This window comes from Uloborus diversus, chromosome 7, assembly GCF_026930045.1.
Source record: "Uloborus diversus isolate 005 chromosome 7, Udiv.v.3.1, whole genome shotgun sequence".
In the NCBI taxonomy this organism is placed as follows: Eukaryota; Metazoa; Arthropoda; class Arachnida; order Araneae; family Uloboridae; genus Uloborus; species Uloborus diversus.
Genome location: NC_072737.1, coordinates 128,541,228 through 128,555,413, shown reverse-complemented (window position 1 = coordinate 128,555,413; position 14,186 = coordinate 128,541,228). Strand labels below are relative to the sequence as shown.

The following is a 14,186-nucleotide window of genomic DNA, read 5'->3' as shown; positions in this document are numbered from 1 at the left end:
TTTATACGGGCCCCAGGTCCCTTAACTTATATTTAGGGAAATAATATCCATTAAAAAACAATTCCAACACAAAAAGTTTGAAATTAGTACTGCCAATGTTCACCGAGGTACGAAACGCAGCGTTTTGTGACTTAAACCACTTTACGCTCGCCGTCAACAACACCTTTTGGAGGAAAATATAGCAGTTAACAAGTGTTAAAGATTATATGTGTGCAGAGTGATTTTTCAAAATGTTCGAGGTTTTGTAGTGTGTTTTTACGTATCACGGCATAATACTTGCATGAATTTTTCAATAGCAATAAAAAAATATAAATACCTTGTTTTTTTTTTTTTTTTTTTTTTTTTACTTTGACAACCTGTAATTCTTCTGAATGGGCGATAAGTTCCAATCTTATTTTCGGTATGGTCCCTTAAAACTTTGAACTGGAATATCTCCTCGAGTTTGCACAAATGTCAAGTTTTTTGTGTCAGTAATAGTTTTCAGTGGAGATTATTTCTCTACAGATAAGTTAGGGGACCTAGGGCCCGAATAAAAAGTTATATTTTGTATTTATTGATTCATTTTAATTTGTGCTTCAAAATTTCAATATATGTATTAACTCCGCATCTGATTTTGAACATTTTTGCAATTGGGAGTATGCATCTATGACTAACGGTTGCGAAAATAGAGGTCTTGCAGGTTAAAGCGGAACTGCCGGTATATGCGACTTATTATGTTGAAATATGTTGTTGTTGTTGTTTCTTTTAATTTCAATGCAACAGTAGAACTATGGTTTTGAATCCTGCCTCCAATGAAATGAGATGATGTTCATAGAAATTTGGAAGAAGAAATTTAGCTGAAGAAAATTGGTCATTCAAAAGCTACAATTTCAGACCTGCGAAAGGATCGATCCCAGGTCTTTCAAGTTATTTGCAGAACGCTCTTACTAATTCAGGCAGTGAGAAGCAAAGCGATTTCTTCGTCAAAATTAAATATTTGGAGATAATCAATACAAATAGTAGGAGAACCTCTCCTCTATTTTAGGACAAGAGATATTACTAGTGACTGTGGTGGATGCTGCTAAACAGCATGATTTAGAAAAAAATTCCAATGAAAGCGCGTACATGGGATCTGAACTATAAGAGCGTTTTACTCGAACTTACACCCCTTTGCATCTCCCCCCCCCCTGCATTAATTCTGCTAATGGGCCTCCATCTCGAGATGCTATACACTAAAGCAGTCCGTAGTAAAACATCAAAATACATTGAAATCGATGCCTCTTACTTGTAAGAAATTGTACTGCGATTTACAATGCTAAAATTACTGTCTTGTTTTGATGTATTGCCTTCCGAATAATTATTATTATTATTTTTATTTATTTATTTTTTTATTAATTTATTTATTTATTCGAAGAATCTTTAACACAAAAACGGTATTCGTTGACCGTTGGAAATTCGAACTCAAACCCATCGAATTATTAGCGCGACTTTAATCAACTAAGCCAATAAATAGATCTCCGTTTCGGGATGATATGCATCGAAGCGATGCGCATAAAAAAAACGAATTAAATTGATTTTTTACAAAAATCCTTTTTTGAAAACCACCTTTGAGACATAATGCCTATATATATATATATATATATATATATATATATATATATATATATATATATATATATATATATATATATATATATATAAGCACGGGAAATTTTGTTTATAATGGAAAAAATAATACAATAATTCAATTTTTGCCAAAGGTGGTGCTTGTGTTTTATGTAAAATACAATCTTATCATACGTGAAAGAAGCAGACTACTAATCGTGTATTACCTAGACTCTCGAGATGATGTTTTGATGGTGCTTAAGAAACGCTTTTGCAAAAGCGATCTTCAAACATTCAAGAATCTGAATTTAAAATGGATGACTGTAAAATTTTACCTTAAACATGTATTTAGAAATGCTATTTTTGCGCAGTAAAGCTTATTAGTAAAACTTTTACAAAATGAGAGAATAGCCTCCAAGGTGTCCAGGTCGTAACGCTTTGTGACTTCTAGCTTTGGAGATATTTAAAGTCGCGTGTATAAAGATTGTCCTAATTTTTTGATCTAGGTAAAAAAGTTATCTGCCACCATGTCTTAGTTATACCCTCTGAAATAACTTTTAACACAGTGCAGGGAGTTTTAAATCGTTTGACGGCGGTAATTTTCAATGATGGCACATTAAATAGCTGTAATATTGAAACGCTTTTATCGATCAAAATGAGCTATACATTTATACTATTTCTTCAATTAAGTTTCAGTGCTATCTTTTTGGTCAAATATATCACTAATAATTATTTTTTCTTTTTTTTTTTTCTTTTTTTCGTTGTGAAGTTCGTGTGTTTCGTTTGTTCGTGTGTCCCCGTACTTCTGGGCATGTCTATGCAAACACATCATTTTATTGTAAATAATTCAATAATTATAAGGTTTTAAAATATTTACAGACATTGAGATTACCCTAAATTTTCACATATGAAGCATGATGTTATACGCAGATTATAGAGATTATGTTACAACATTAAATGAAATTTGTTTCCCTTGTGTCATAAAGTCGAGCTTACTAGTGCTAAAGCATGTGCTCTTACATTTACTCGTTACAAGATTATCCAATTGCAAAATTTATTATACTTAAACTTAGTTTAAGAACCAACGTGTATTATTACTTTCAATTAATTTCTATTTGTAACCTACATATGCTGTGGGTTAGTAGTTTGTGGAATACTATACTACTCTACACTTAAAGTCAAACAATGAAACCAGTGCAATAATAGTCTACTACATTTTCTCACTCATTCGTTAAATACCTAAGGTAACTAAACTATTTGTGGTTTGTGCAATGCTAAACTACTCCAAGTGTATAAATTTTATTCGGCGGCAGTTAAAACATACAAATAATTTCTATGATTTTTCCTTTTTTTAAAGGAAAATGTATTTAATATTCATGTCCACACTAATATAGTTCTAAGTTGGAATTTTCGTGATTTTGAAATTTTGTACTGTAGCATATAACTGCATTTAAAATTAAAGTTAGAACCTAATTGTTGCTTTTATTAAAAGCAGTTTAACTTCAAAAGAGCTTTTTGCTATTGATATTTAACAAATCTTTAAAAGTAAAACTTTTCGTTGACTGAACACAATATGTAGTTTAATGACTTAGATTACTCTCTGACTTTTGTTTCAGATATGAAAGTAATTTACCCATATGCTATTGATTTAAGTTTTCTGATCTTCTCACGCTTTTACAAAAATATCAACGTGATAAAGCATTTACTAATAGACTTCTTAGCCTAACTAATCATTTAGATTGTTTTTCGTGTATCTTACCGCCGTGAATTGAATGTGTAATAATTTAATGCCCAAAAGCTATATTTTCTTGCTGATTAGTTTAAAGAAACAGTATTTGGAGTTAACTCGAACAATAGTCTTTAGATTTCAAAACGAATTATGAAAATTGAGTTGAACTAAAAGATTGTTAACTTATTTTATTTTATTTATTTATTGATTAATTAATTTTTTTGATGCAGTAGTTACTTTTTTACATATATATATATATATATATATATATATATATATATATATATATATATATATATATATATATATATATATATATATATATATATATATATATATATATATATATATATATATATATATATATATATATATATAAGAATAAGCAGTTTTATTGTCTGGTATTTTTAAATCTTTGTTAATTTAAAAACATCTGAAAAACTCTCTTTTCCTATTTTTTTTCACTTGTAGTAGAAAGTAGTTAAAATATTTCATCAGCAGGTTAAAATGTATTTATTAACTATTGGAAGTTGTCTCAATTTCTATATGAAGTGAAAACCTTGAGTGAAAACCCTTGGCTTGTTTTGCTTCAGACAACAATTCAGACGTAAATTAAATCAAACCTTTAAACGCAAATGTCTCTGTTTGGAATTTAAGAAAAATTAAAAGGGTAAACCGGTTTTTGTAACATTAAGCTACATCAACTTTGAAACAAACAAAGACTGAGATTAATATTTAGCTCAAGTAATAGGAGCAACTTTTCTGAAGGCATTTTTAGTTGTTCTGGAACAGCGATAAATAGTTAAATTTTGAGGAAACAAAGGGAAAAGAAACTGAGATTGTGGTAGAATTAATTTTAAATGAGATTGTAATGAGTCAATGAAATAGTATATTCCTCGGGATCGACTTTTCTGAAAATATTAATTGTATATTAACTAGCCTGTTTGTACTATTTGTTTCTTTTTGCCGAGTGGTGGAGTACACTAAATGTAAAATGAATCTCTAATTATGTATGGACGGTCACAGGACTGTGTTATAAGTCGAACCTAATATTTGGCTGAAAAGGAACTACGATTTCATGCACACTAGCAGAGTGATGTACCAAAAAAAGATAAGAAATGATTGAAAAAGTGTCCAGGCGGTATACAAGAGATGCTTTCATCCACTGTTTTTACCTGATTTATCTGTCTAACTAGGCTTTAGTGAGCTAGCTATCCATGCTGCTTTAATCCATGCATCGGCCTCGGATTCGAGGAATTTTTTACCTTTAGGGGGCAAAACTTAAGGCAATTAGCTGTGAGTGATCCAGAGTCAATGCACACACGAATCACAACACAAGATATCCGGGGCTGGCACACACACACGGGGCAAAGGGCTTATATCCGGCTGGGGTGGGGACGTGTTGTCGGTGTACCTTTTGGCTTCTGCTGCTGCTTGTTTTGGTCCTTGTGCTGCTGGGGTGGCTGCAGCTGCTGAGTCGCCGCTGGCGGGGATGGCAGTTGCGGGTGGTGGTGATGTGGCTGATGGGACGGCGTCCGCGGCCGACCCTTGTGCGGGGACGGCGGTTGCAGCGGTCCCGAGGTTCGGCCTGCTGTCGTCGTCTGCTGTTGCCGCAGTTGCCGGCCGATCACGGCAGCGCTATTCATGGCAGCGACGCGCGCCGCTACGCGGTCCCACACGCGATGACGAGCGGGGTCCGCGGCGGCGCCCCGCCGAAGCCCGCGCCACCGGGCCCCATCGTCGAGCTGCTGCCCGGGCACGACATGGCCGAGGAGCCGACGCCAACCATCTCGGGCCGCCGCGCCGCGGCTCGCCCCCAGGGCCGCCTTGGCGAGCGCCGCCGTCGCCAACCCGCCCGCCAGTGACCTCAACCTTCGCGTCCTCCGGATGCGGGAGGGATCGCACTGCCTGCCGATCTCTCTGGACGGATCACTTTCCGTCGCCCCGATACGGCATGCACGATCGATCCGATGATGCTTCTCGAACATGTCATCGGTCACGTTACGTTATTCTACCAGAATGCACAATATTTCTTTTTGACTTTCATTTAATGATATCATAATTGAATAAACGCTAAACAAATTAAACTAGTATGTTGTGGCCATTACGAAACTTTCTTCTATATCTTGCTTATAATTCTGATCCCTCCCCATGCTTGACGAAGAAGCAATATTCCCAACAAAAACAAAATTACACGCGCCAAAACTTGACGACCATCCCACTTCCCGATTTATATCAAAAGCAAAGCAAAGAATGAAAGTTTAAAATTAGCTTAAAAGTCTTGATTAAAATAATTACAAACATTTATTTGTTAGCAAACACAAGATGGCAACAGTTAAAAAGTTTAAATTATCGCGATTTTCTGGTCATTTCCCAACAATTAAAATCACACGAAATTTGCAGACAACAGTCTATTACGATTTATCTTTCTTATTGTTGCATTCATAAAGTTATTTTTATTCACACAAAAAAAAAACAGCCCCCCATGGAGCGATTTTCACCAAAATTGTACCAAGGCCTGTTTACATATGGATTCACATTTATTCCAAATTTCAACCAGAACGCAGCATTACTTCTTGAGATATGGCACTCACAATGGAAAAAAAAAGAATGTTCAATTGCGCCACCCCCTTTTCAGCTATTGACGCCAAAATAAATTCAGCTCTTATACTCTCTAAAGGCTAATTGTCGATAATTTTTTGTTTGATTCCGTTCATTATTTCTTGAGATACAGCAGTCACAATTGACGAAAAATACGTTCTATAGCTCAACCCCCCCCCCCCGTTTGAGCTATTGACACCAAAATTGAATCAGCACCTGTACCTGTCAGGGGCAACATATGAACCAAATTTTGTTTGATTCCAACAGTTACTTCTGGGGAATAGCAGGCACGCATACCTCAAGAAACGTCCCATTGCTCCACCCTTCTTGGAGGAATTCGCGCCAAAAACAAATGCGCACTAGTTCACATAGGGGGACATATGTGTACCAAATTTCGTTCGATTTCATGCGGTAGTTTTTGTAGTAGAGTGGCCACCAAAAAACGGTCACACATACACGAACACACACACAGACAGACATTTTCCAAAAATGGTCGAAATGGACTCAGCGCACCTCAAAACGTTCGAATCCGTCAAATTTCGAAATTCAAAAATTTGCACGAATTCAATATTTTTTTTTCTATATATTAGATGTAGAAGAAAGTAAAAATCCTAAGCATTTCAAATCACAACTTATAGTACAGCTAAACAAAAAGAGGTGTTTATGGTTTTCGTTCTTTAAGTGTAACTTCAGTCGTATAACCACATCAGTAACTCTGGGGGAGAAAGATTACAAACAAATAAATGATTTTGTTAATATTTTTGAATCTTTTTTTTTTCGTAGCTCTTTTTTAAAAAGAAGTTGATACGAAGTTAAAGTGTGAAACCGCAAATAAATTCCAGAAAAAAAGAATTCCAATTCTCACGGAAACAGACAATTTTCTTCTTAAAATGTATTTATTTCAAATTTTAAGGCCTTGATTTTTCACCACGTTGAAAGCGATGTATTTAAACTAACTTTTTTGAAAGCTTTGATCATTTTGAAGAAATAAAATTTGAAACTAGTTTCTTAAAAAAGTGACACATTAATTTAAGTAACATATCATCGATAGTATTTTTCAACAAATACATTTCTTGTGTAATTAAGAACTTTTTATCGTTCTGTTATTTACATTAATGCGGTGGAAAAACTTCGCTCATACTTGTACATTCGTTTCTAGTAATACAAATGTTATATTTTTGATGTTTAAATGCTATATTAAGATATATTTATTCTTTTTTTTAAATAAAAAGAATTTAATCTTTCTAAAGTTGTCCCACGTTTAATATATATTGAACTAGCGGTCTTGTGACTGTGCGCTGCCACGAAATGCTTTACTGTGAGTGCTCTACAAAAGAGCTGCAGGCATTCCGCAGAACACCATTTTACCCTACTTTCCAGTAAAAGTTTTTCAAGAGAAGAGGAAAACACGAAAAAGGCTTAATGCATTTGAAATTATCGCTAAAAACAAAAAAAAAGTCAAGTAAAATAAAATAATTAAATAAATATAAAAATCCTAAACTTAAATGTGGATTTGCTTGAAACAAACTTCTTTGGAAAAAGTCTTGAAGACATGCACGAAAAAGGTGTTTTTGATTTGAATAGTTTATGGCAGAATTCAAAAATTTTTAACACGAATAATACTAAAAGTTATTTTTCAGTACTAGAAAATTCAGTACGTGAAAAGTGTGAAAATTCTAAAAATATTCTTAATTTGTGGTTACAAGAAAAATAAAAAAAAAAGTTGTTAATAAAAATCAAAATACTATAACTCGTTGATTTAACATTGACGCAAATTGGAGATAAATATGTCTTAATCAAAATGAGGTAGATTCAAAAGACAAATGTCGTTTTTGGGTAACAATGATTGCTAACATGATTTTTTTTTCATTCTGAAGTTTTAACTTAAATTTTTTTTCTTGGCATAGTATGATTTTTACATGAAAGAAGGAGCTACAAATAATTTTATTTTCTGGGAATTTTTCCAGGTTTTTTTCTAAAGATTTTTTTTCTTTGTTGGCAACGAGTAAAAAATAGAAAAAATATTGTTAAAAAGGTGCTTATACAAATTCCTTCATTTACTTCTTATCAGTTCAAATTTGAAATATAAGTTAGGAGACGTATTTTTATATTTATAATTTTGTTCTTAGTTTGCCTCTCGTGAAGTTGTACTCTTAAACACTGGACAAAATAGCTGTATTTAATGTGGTCCAAACAGAAAGGTCGTTCTACAACTTTGAAAATTTACTGAAAAGTAAAGCGAAACAATTTATGAAACTAAATTTGATGTTAATTCTGCATCATGAAATGTGTGTGTGTGTCTGTATGTTTGTATTTTTATTTTTTTAACCAAGAGTTAGATGATTTTTTTTTTATTTTACAAATCAGTTTTAAACATCAAAAACGTAGTTTGACATAATTTTCATCATTAGCTTACTGAGAGAACATTGATCGGCCACTATAAAATCAATGTTGGCATACGGGAAAGTAGACTCATTTATTACTCCAATAAAATACACACTTTCGTTCAGAAAATTAAAATTTATTTTCAGTGATCCGGAGTTATCATTTTAATTTGATGTATCACGTCAACTATTCTTTTCTGCCCTTTGAGTATTTATGTGAAGAATATCGTTTTACAGCACATCCTCAATGTAGCGATAAAATAAAAACGATTTTCTCCGATAAATTGTAATTAATATTCAGCGCAGGATTTAACATTTTTTTTTTCAAACATAAAGTTTTAGCAAAGCAAACCATTTTACACCACATCTTTGTTGATGATTCTTTGATTACACACTATTTAATCTAAAAAAAAATGAAGTTAATTTTAGCATTGGGTTGGTCAATGTATTACGTCAATAATTTTAGCTTTACTGAAAATATAGTGTTTTGGCAAAGAAAACTGTTTCACAGCATTTCGTTAATGTTTCTGTGAAACGGAAATAAATTTATCAAGAAAATTTAAATTCATTTTCGATGTGCCGCAATAATTATTTCTAAGTAGATGCAGAGTCCATTATGCATTTCTACATATAAGGGGTGTCCACCCTTATATGCAGAATATATTTTTTCAATAACTAATTTCTAAACGTTAAAGATAGGAATATAGTTCCAATTCGTCCAAATCTTTAAATTATGTATGGAATCATAGTAAATATAGTATAAGTCAAAAAGTCTAATTTTGTAAATATTACACAGAATAACTAAATAAATAGTCCCCCGTTTCCAGTAATATAGTATGTTAATTATTCTTGACCCACTTACATACAAAAAAGTACACTTTTCTGCGACTAAAATTGATTGAGGTATAAAGTATTGAAAATGCCGACTTTCAAAAGATTTATGGCGTCAGCGAGGGAGCTCATGAAGAATAGTATTTGAACTTAAAAATGTGTTGATAAGTTTGAATTAATTTCTGAGGTATTGTTAATGTTTGAAAAACTTTGCTCATTTTTATAAGATCAAAGGTCTGTTTATCAACAGAAGGGATTTATTTTATCTAAATTTTTCTTCATTTCGTTTCAGGAATATTTAATTTTTATTCGAGAATTTCATTGGAAAAGGGATATTTTGTGTCTTAACATGTCAAAGATTTTCCCTGTATTTCGCGTTACAGAATACTAATAAAGGAAGGAAGTTAATATATTCTAACTCCGGAATCCTATTTTTAAGACGATGTATTACATGAACTACGTTTTTCTGCATGTGCAGTGTTTCTGTAAAGAAAACCGTTTTACAACGTGTCTTTTTTTGGGAGAGGGAGTTATAAAACGGACACAATTTTGTTCAAAATATTTGAATTTATTTTCAGTGTGCCGGAATCATAATTTGAAATCGACATACTACATGAGCTACGTTTTTCAGCATATATAGTGTTTCGGTAACGACAACCGTTTTACAGCACCTCTTTGCGTTCGGTTCGGAATCCTAATTTTAAGCCAATGTATTACATGAACTACGTTTTTCTGCATGTGTAGTGTTTCCGTAAAGAAAATCGTTTTACAGCATGTCTTTGTTGGAGGGGGGTTATAAAACGGACACAATTTTGTCCAAAATATTTGATTTTATTTTCAGTGTGCCGGAATCATAATTTGAAATCGATGTACTACATGAACTACGTTTTTCAGCATATATAGTGTTTCGGTAACGAAAACAGCACCTCTTTGCGTTCGGTTCGGAATCCTAATTTTAAGCCAATGTATTACATGAACTACGTTTTTCTGCATGTGTAGTGTTTCCGTAAAGAAAATCGTTTTACAGCATGTCTTTGTTGGAGGGGGGTTATAAAACGGACACAATTTTGTCCAAAATATTTGATTTTATTTTCAGTGTGCCGGAATCATAATTTGAAATCGATGTACTACATGAACTACGTTTTTCAGCATATATAGTGTTTCGGTAACGAAAACCGTTTTACAGCACCTCTTTGCGTTCGGTTTCGAAATCCTAAATTTAAGCCATTGTATTACATGAACTACGTTTTTCTGCATGTGTAGTCTTTCCGTAAAGAAAATCGTTTTACAGCATCTCTTTGTTGGGGGGGGGGGGAGTTGCGAGGTTTATAAAACGGATACACACAATTTTGTCCAAAATATTTGAATTCCTCTTCCGTGTGCCGGAATCATAATTTGAAATCGATGTAGGGGAATGTGGAAAAAAGTGAAATGGTCAAGATGACTGATTTTTTCCAAACAAATTCGAACAATTCGAACAATTTTGAGCAAATCAGAAATTTGTTTGAAAATTACACTACACAAAGAAAGAACATTGTATTTTGTAATAAAACTTGCGTGGAAAGAGGTTTTTTTTTAGCAGTAAATTTAAGTCTTCAAATTTTTCACTTTTTTTTTCATGAAGCAAAGTGAAAAATAAAATATTTTTCTAATGAAAAATTTTCTATTCGATTATAAAACATATTTTTGATCAAAAGAATCAGTAAATAAATGGTTGAATGAAAAAGGTGAAAGATAATGAAACAATAAACGAATAATTAAAGGAATAAATCAAATCAGTTTCTTGCACGGCCAAGAAACTGATTTTAAATACAATTTTAAATAAGACACACGATAATTTTAATCATGGATTTATTCGAAAATATTTGAGTGTATGATGACTTTTGTGGCGTATTATTTCTCTGTCTCTTTGTTTTTTGACACATTTCAAAAAGAAAATCCGTCAAAATTTTCAAAAAACTACAGAGTTTTATTTAGAGTGACATAATTCGAGTATGAAGTCTAAAAATATTAGACTTCATACTCGAATCAGGTTTCACGTTATTGTGGTTTTACTAAAAAAATTCAAGGTGTACGAACACTTTTGGGAGCCACTGTATATGTGGTTGATTCCAAGAAAAAGGAGACATGACACTTGAATTTAAAAAATTAATATTCTGCCACTTGTCATATACCATTCTCTTCAGAAATGGATGAATTTGTTGAATCTTAACCTGTTTTTCCCTAATAGTATGATGACTTTCAGAAAATCAAGTGCAAAATCAAGTTTTCTCTTTAAGAGCAAAAAATCTCTCTTAAGTTACACACTGTAATTTGAATAAACTCAGCTTATTATTTGAAATAAATATTACTTCAGAAAGTAATATTTAGGTTAACTTTTATCTTTTGAATGTCTATTTAAACTTTTTGGTAAGTAGTTTCCCATTTCTTTTATTTCAACCATGAAATAGGTCCGTTACTGAGGTTACAATTTGATGACCTTCCGTTACCAAAATACTACATCTCAAATAGTTCACCCAGAACCTATGGAGTATAGAAACTAATGTTTTTTACGCAAACCAGAATTTTGTTCCTCGTCAAGGAAGCATAGTTAGAATTTTTAAGGAGATTTAATTTATATGGTTTTTAACGGTAACGGAAGGACAAAAAAAAAACGCTAACGGAAGGACATTTATCTATAAGGTGATACAAGGAGATATTTTAGAATACTAGTATAAAAGAAACAATTAAGTTAGTAGTCACGTTTAAAACATATATAAGTAATATTTATACAAAAATTATGTGTGCTTTAAAAAAAATTATGTAATTTTTTGTTTCAAATGTTTCGTGAATTTATTTCTTCTATTGTATGTGATGAAAATCATAAAAACTACACTTAAAAATTATGCATGTGTAAAACATGTGAAACTCATTTTGGTATGACATGGTTGTGACATGACAAACCAATTTAAGCAGAAACATTTGCTTACAAATTTAAGATTTATATTTTTAAAAATACAGTATTGAAAATGGTTTCAGATTTATTGCCACAAGTCACAGGAAAGGACTGTTGATAGCACTGTTTTAACTGTTAAACGTACTACGAAGAGATCAGTAAATTCAAAGATCAACTTTCACAAAGACGGAGTAAAATCCATTCTCATCCAGACACACAAAATATGTACTATTTGAACCCTGTAATAAGTTATGTTATTGAATATAGTAAGTACTTCAGCAAATATGCTTCAACGAATTGAAGGCTGAGATTTCACTTCAAAGTCAATAGACTGAGGACAGTTATAAATAATGTTAAAAGTGAGGATACTGCTGAATCAAAAACACCAAATCATAAAGAATATGCCAAATGATTCATTAACGTTTGGACAAGTTTTGTTAGTTGGATGGAAGGGAAAGAAGTTAACAAAAAGCAATATTGGATAGGTACTTCATATGGAAGATAAAGGAATAGAAATAGCTTGTTTGAGAATGCATAATAATGTAGGAGTGATCTTTGTAGTTCCCTTTGATTATTTTTTGGCGATTTATCTTTCTTTTTTCTTTTGGATTTTAGGTGTTGTGTTTAATTTAATCGGAAATTTTTGATTTGACGTTTTCTTTCTTTAAGAATGATTATTTTGACGCGAAATTAACAATATTTTTCTTTTCTAATTGAAGCCTGATTATTAAAGAACATGCGTCACTTAACGTAACTTTTATTTTCGAGGTAGAATGTGCAAAGCCGGGCAATGCAGCTAATATTTTTATATAGCAGACACAATTTTGTCCAAAAAAGTTCTAATTTATTTTCAGTATATCGGAATAATAATTTCAAGTCGCTGTATTACATGAACTACGTTTTTCTGCATGTATAGTGTTTCCGTAAAGAAAACGTTTTACAGAACCTCTTTGCTAGTTTGTTTATTTAAGCAACGGTAAAATTAAAAATTTTAAAAAACCCGTCTGAGTCGCAACTGTAGAATCAAGAGGGAAAATTGAAATTCGTTTTAAAAGCCTTGTATTATTAAAAATCAATGTCAAGTATTTTATTTGCTATTAAATAGAAGTTAGCAACAGATAAAATTTTTAATCATTGCTTTTAATTTCCTTGTCGGCCAACAATGAATTCGTTATCAATCGCGTGAATAAAGGCTTAGTCGTTATTGAAATCTACATTGAAAAAACGTTATAATTCGAATTCTATGAAACTTAGAAGTTCCAAACACATTCTATCAGACGCGGGAAAATTTTTAACTATGTTTTCACTGCAAAAATAGCAAAAAAACCTCTTACAGGTTTTTAATTAATATCTTCATTAATTAATGTCATCCAAAGATGCAACCTAGCTAAGAGCACTCTCGATCAACTCTCCTTCCGAACAATTTTTTTTTTCAAAATCGGTCCATCCGTTTAGGCCCTAGAATGCCACAGACAGACACACAGATACACATATACACAGACACGTCAAACTTATAACCCCCTTCCATAGTGTGTCGAATATTAAAAGTAGACACAATGTTGACCAAAAAATTTGAATTTATTTTTAGTGAGCCGATGTATTACACGAACTACGTTTGTCTGCGTATCTACTGTTTCCGTAAAGTAAACCGTTTTACAGCATCATCTCTTAATTGGTGTTTATATAAAATTGACACAATTTTGAACAAAAAATTTGAATTTTTTTTACGTGTGCCTGGATCATAATTTTAAGTCGATGCATTACATGAACCACGTTTCCCTGCCAGTGTAGTGTTTCCGTAAAGAAAGCCGTTTTACGTCACCTCTTTGGTGTTTCTCTTAAATAGACGTATTTTTTTTTCTTTCCAATGTGGCTGTATAAGAGACCCACCTTAAGAGGCGCTTGGGCTATAACCAGATCTAGTGCGCTCCCCAACAATGCATCAGTCTTTTCGTATGTCACCATTAAGGCGCTGATGCATGACACAGTAGTATTTTTGACGCCCAGTTTCCACCAGATGGAGGCACCTGGGCTCTCATTTGATTCGAAATTGCACTAGGAATTTAATTTGGCCGATGGCTATTCTAAGCCAAACGAATATCCAAGAGATCTTTTACATGCT

The 14,186-nt window shown here is 32.5% G+C and overlaps 1 protein-coding gene across 1 annotated transcript in view; it reads right to left on the bottom strand.

The window, feature by feature from the left end:
• LOC129225574 (uncharacterized) overlaps window positions 1–4,569 on the bottom strand; it is a 243,051-nt gene extending 238,482 nt beyond the window's left edge. Inside the window, exon 1 of the mRNA XM_054860022.1 lies at window positions 4,489–4,569. The gene's annotated coding sequence lies outside the window, so the exon portion shown is untranslated. The remainder of the gene's footprint in view (window positions 1–4,488) is intronic.
• Between the last annotated feature and the right edge of the window lie 9,617 nt (window positions 4,570–14,186).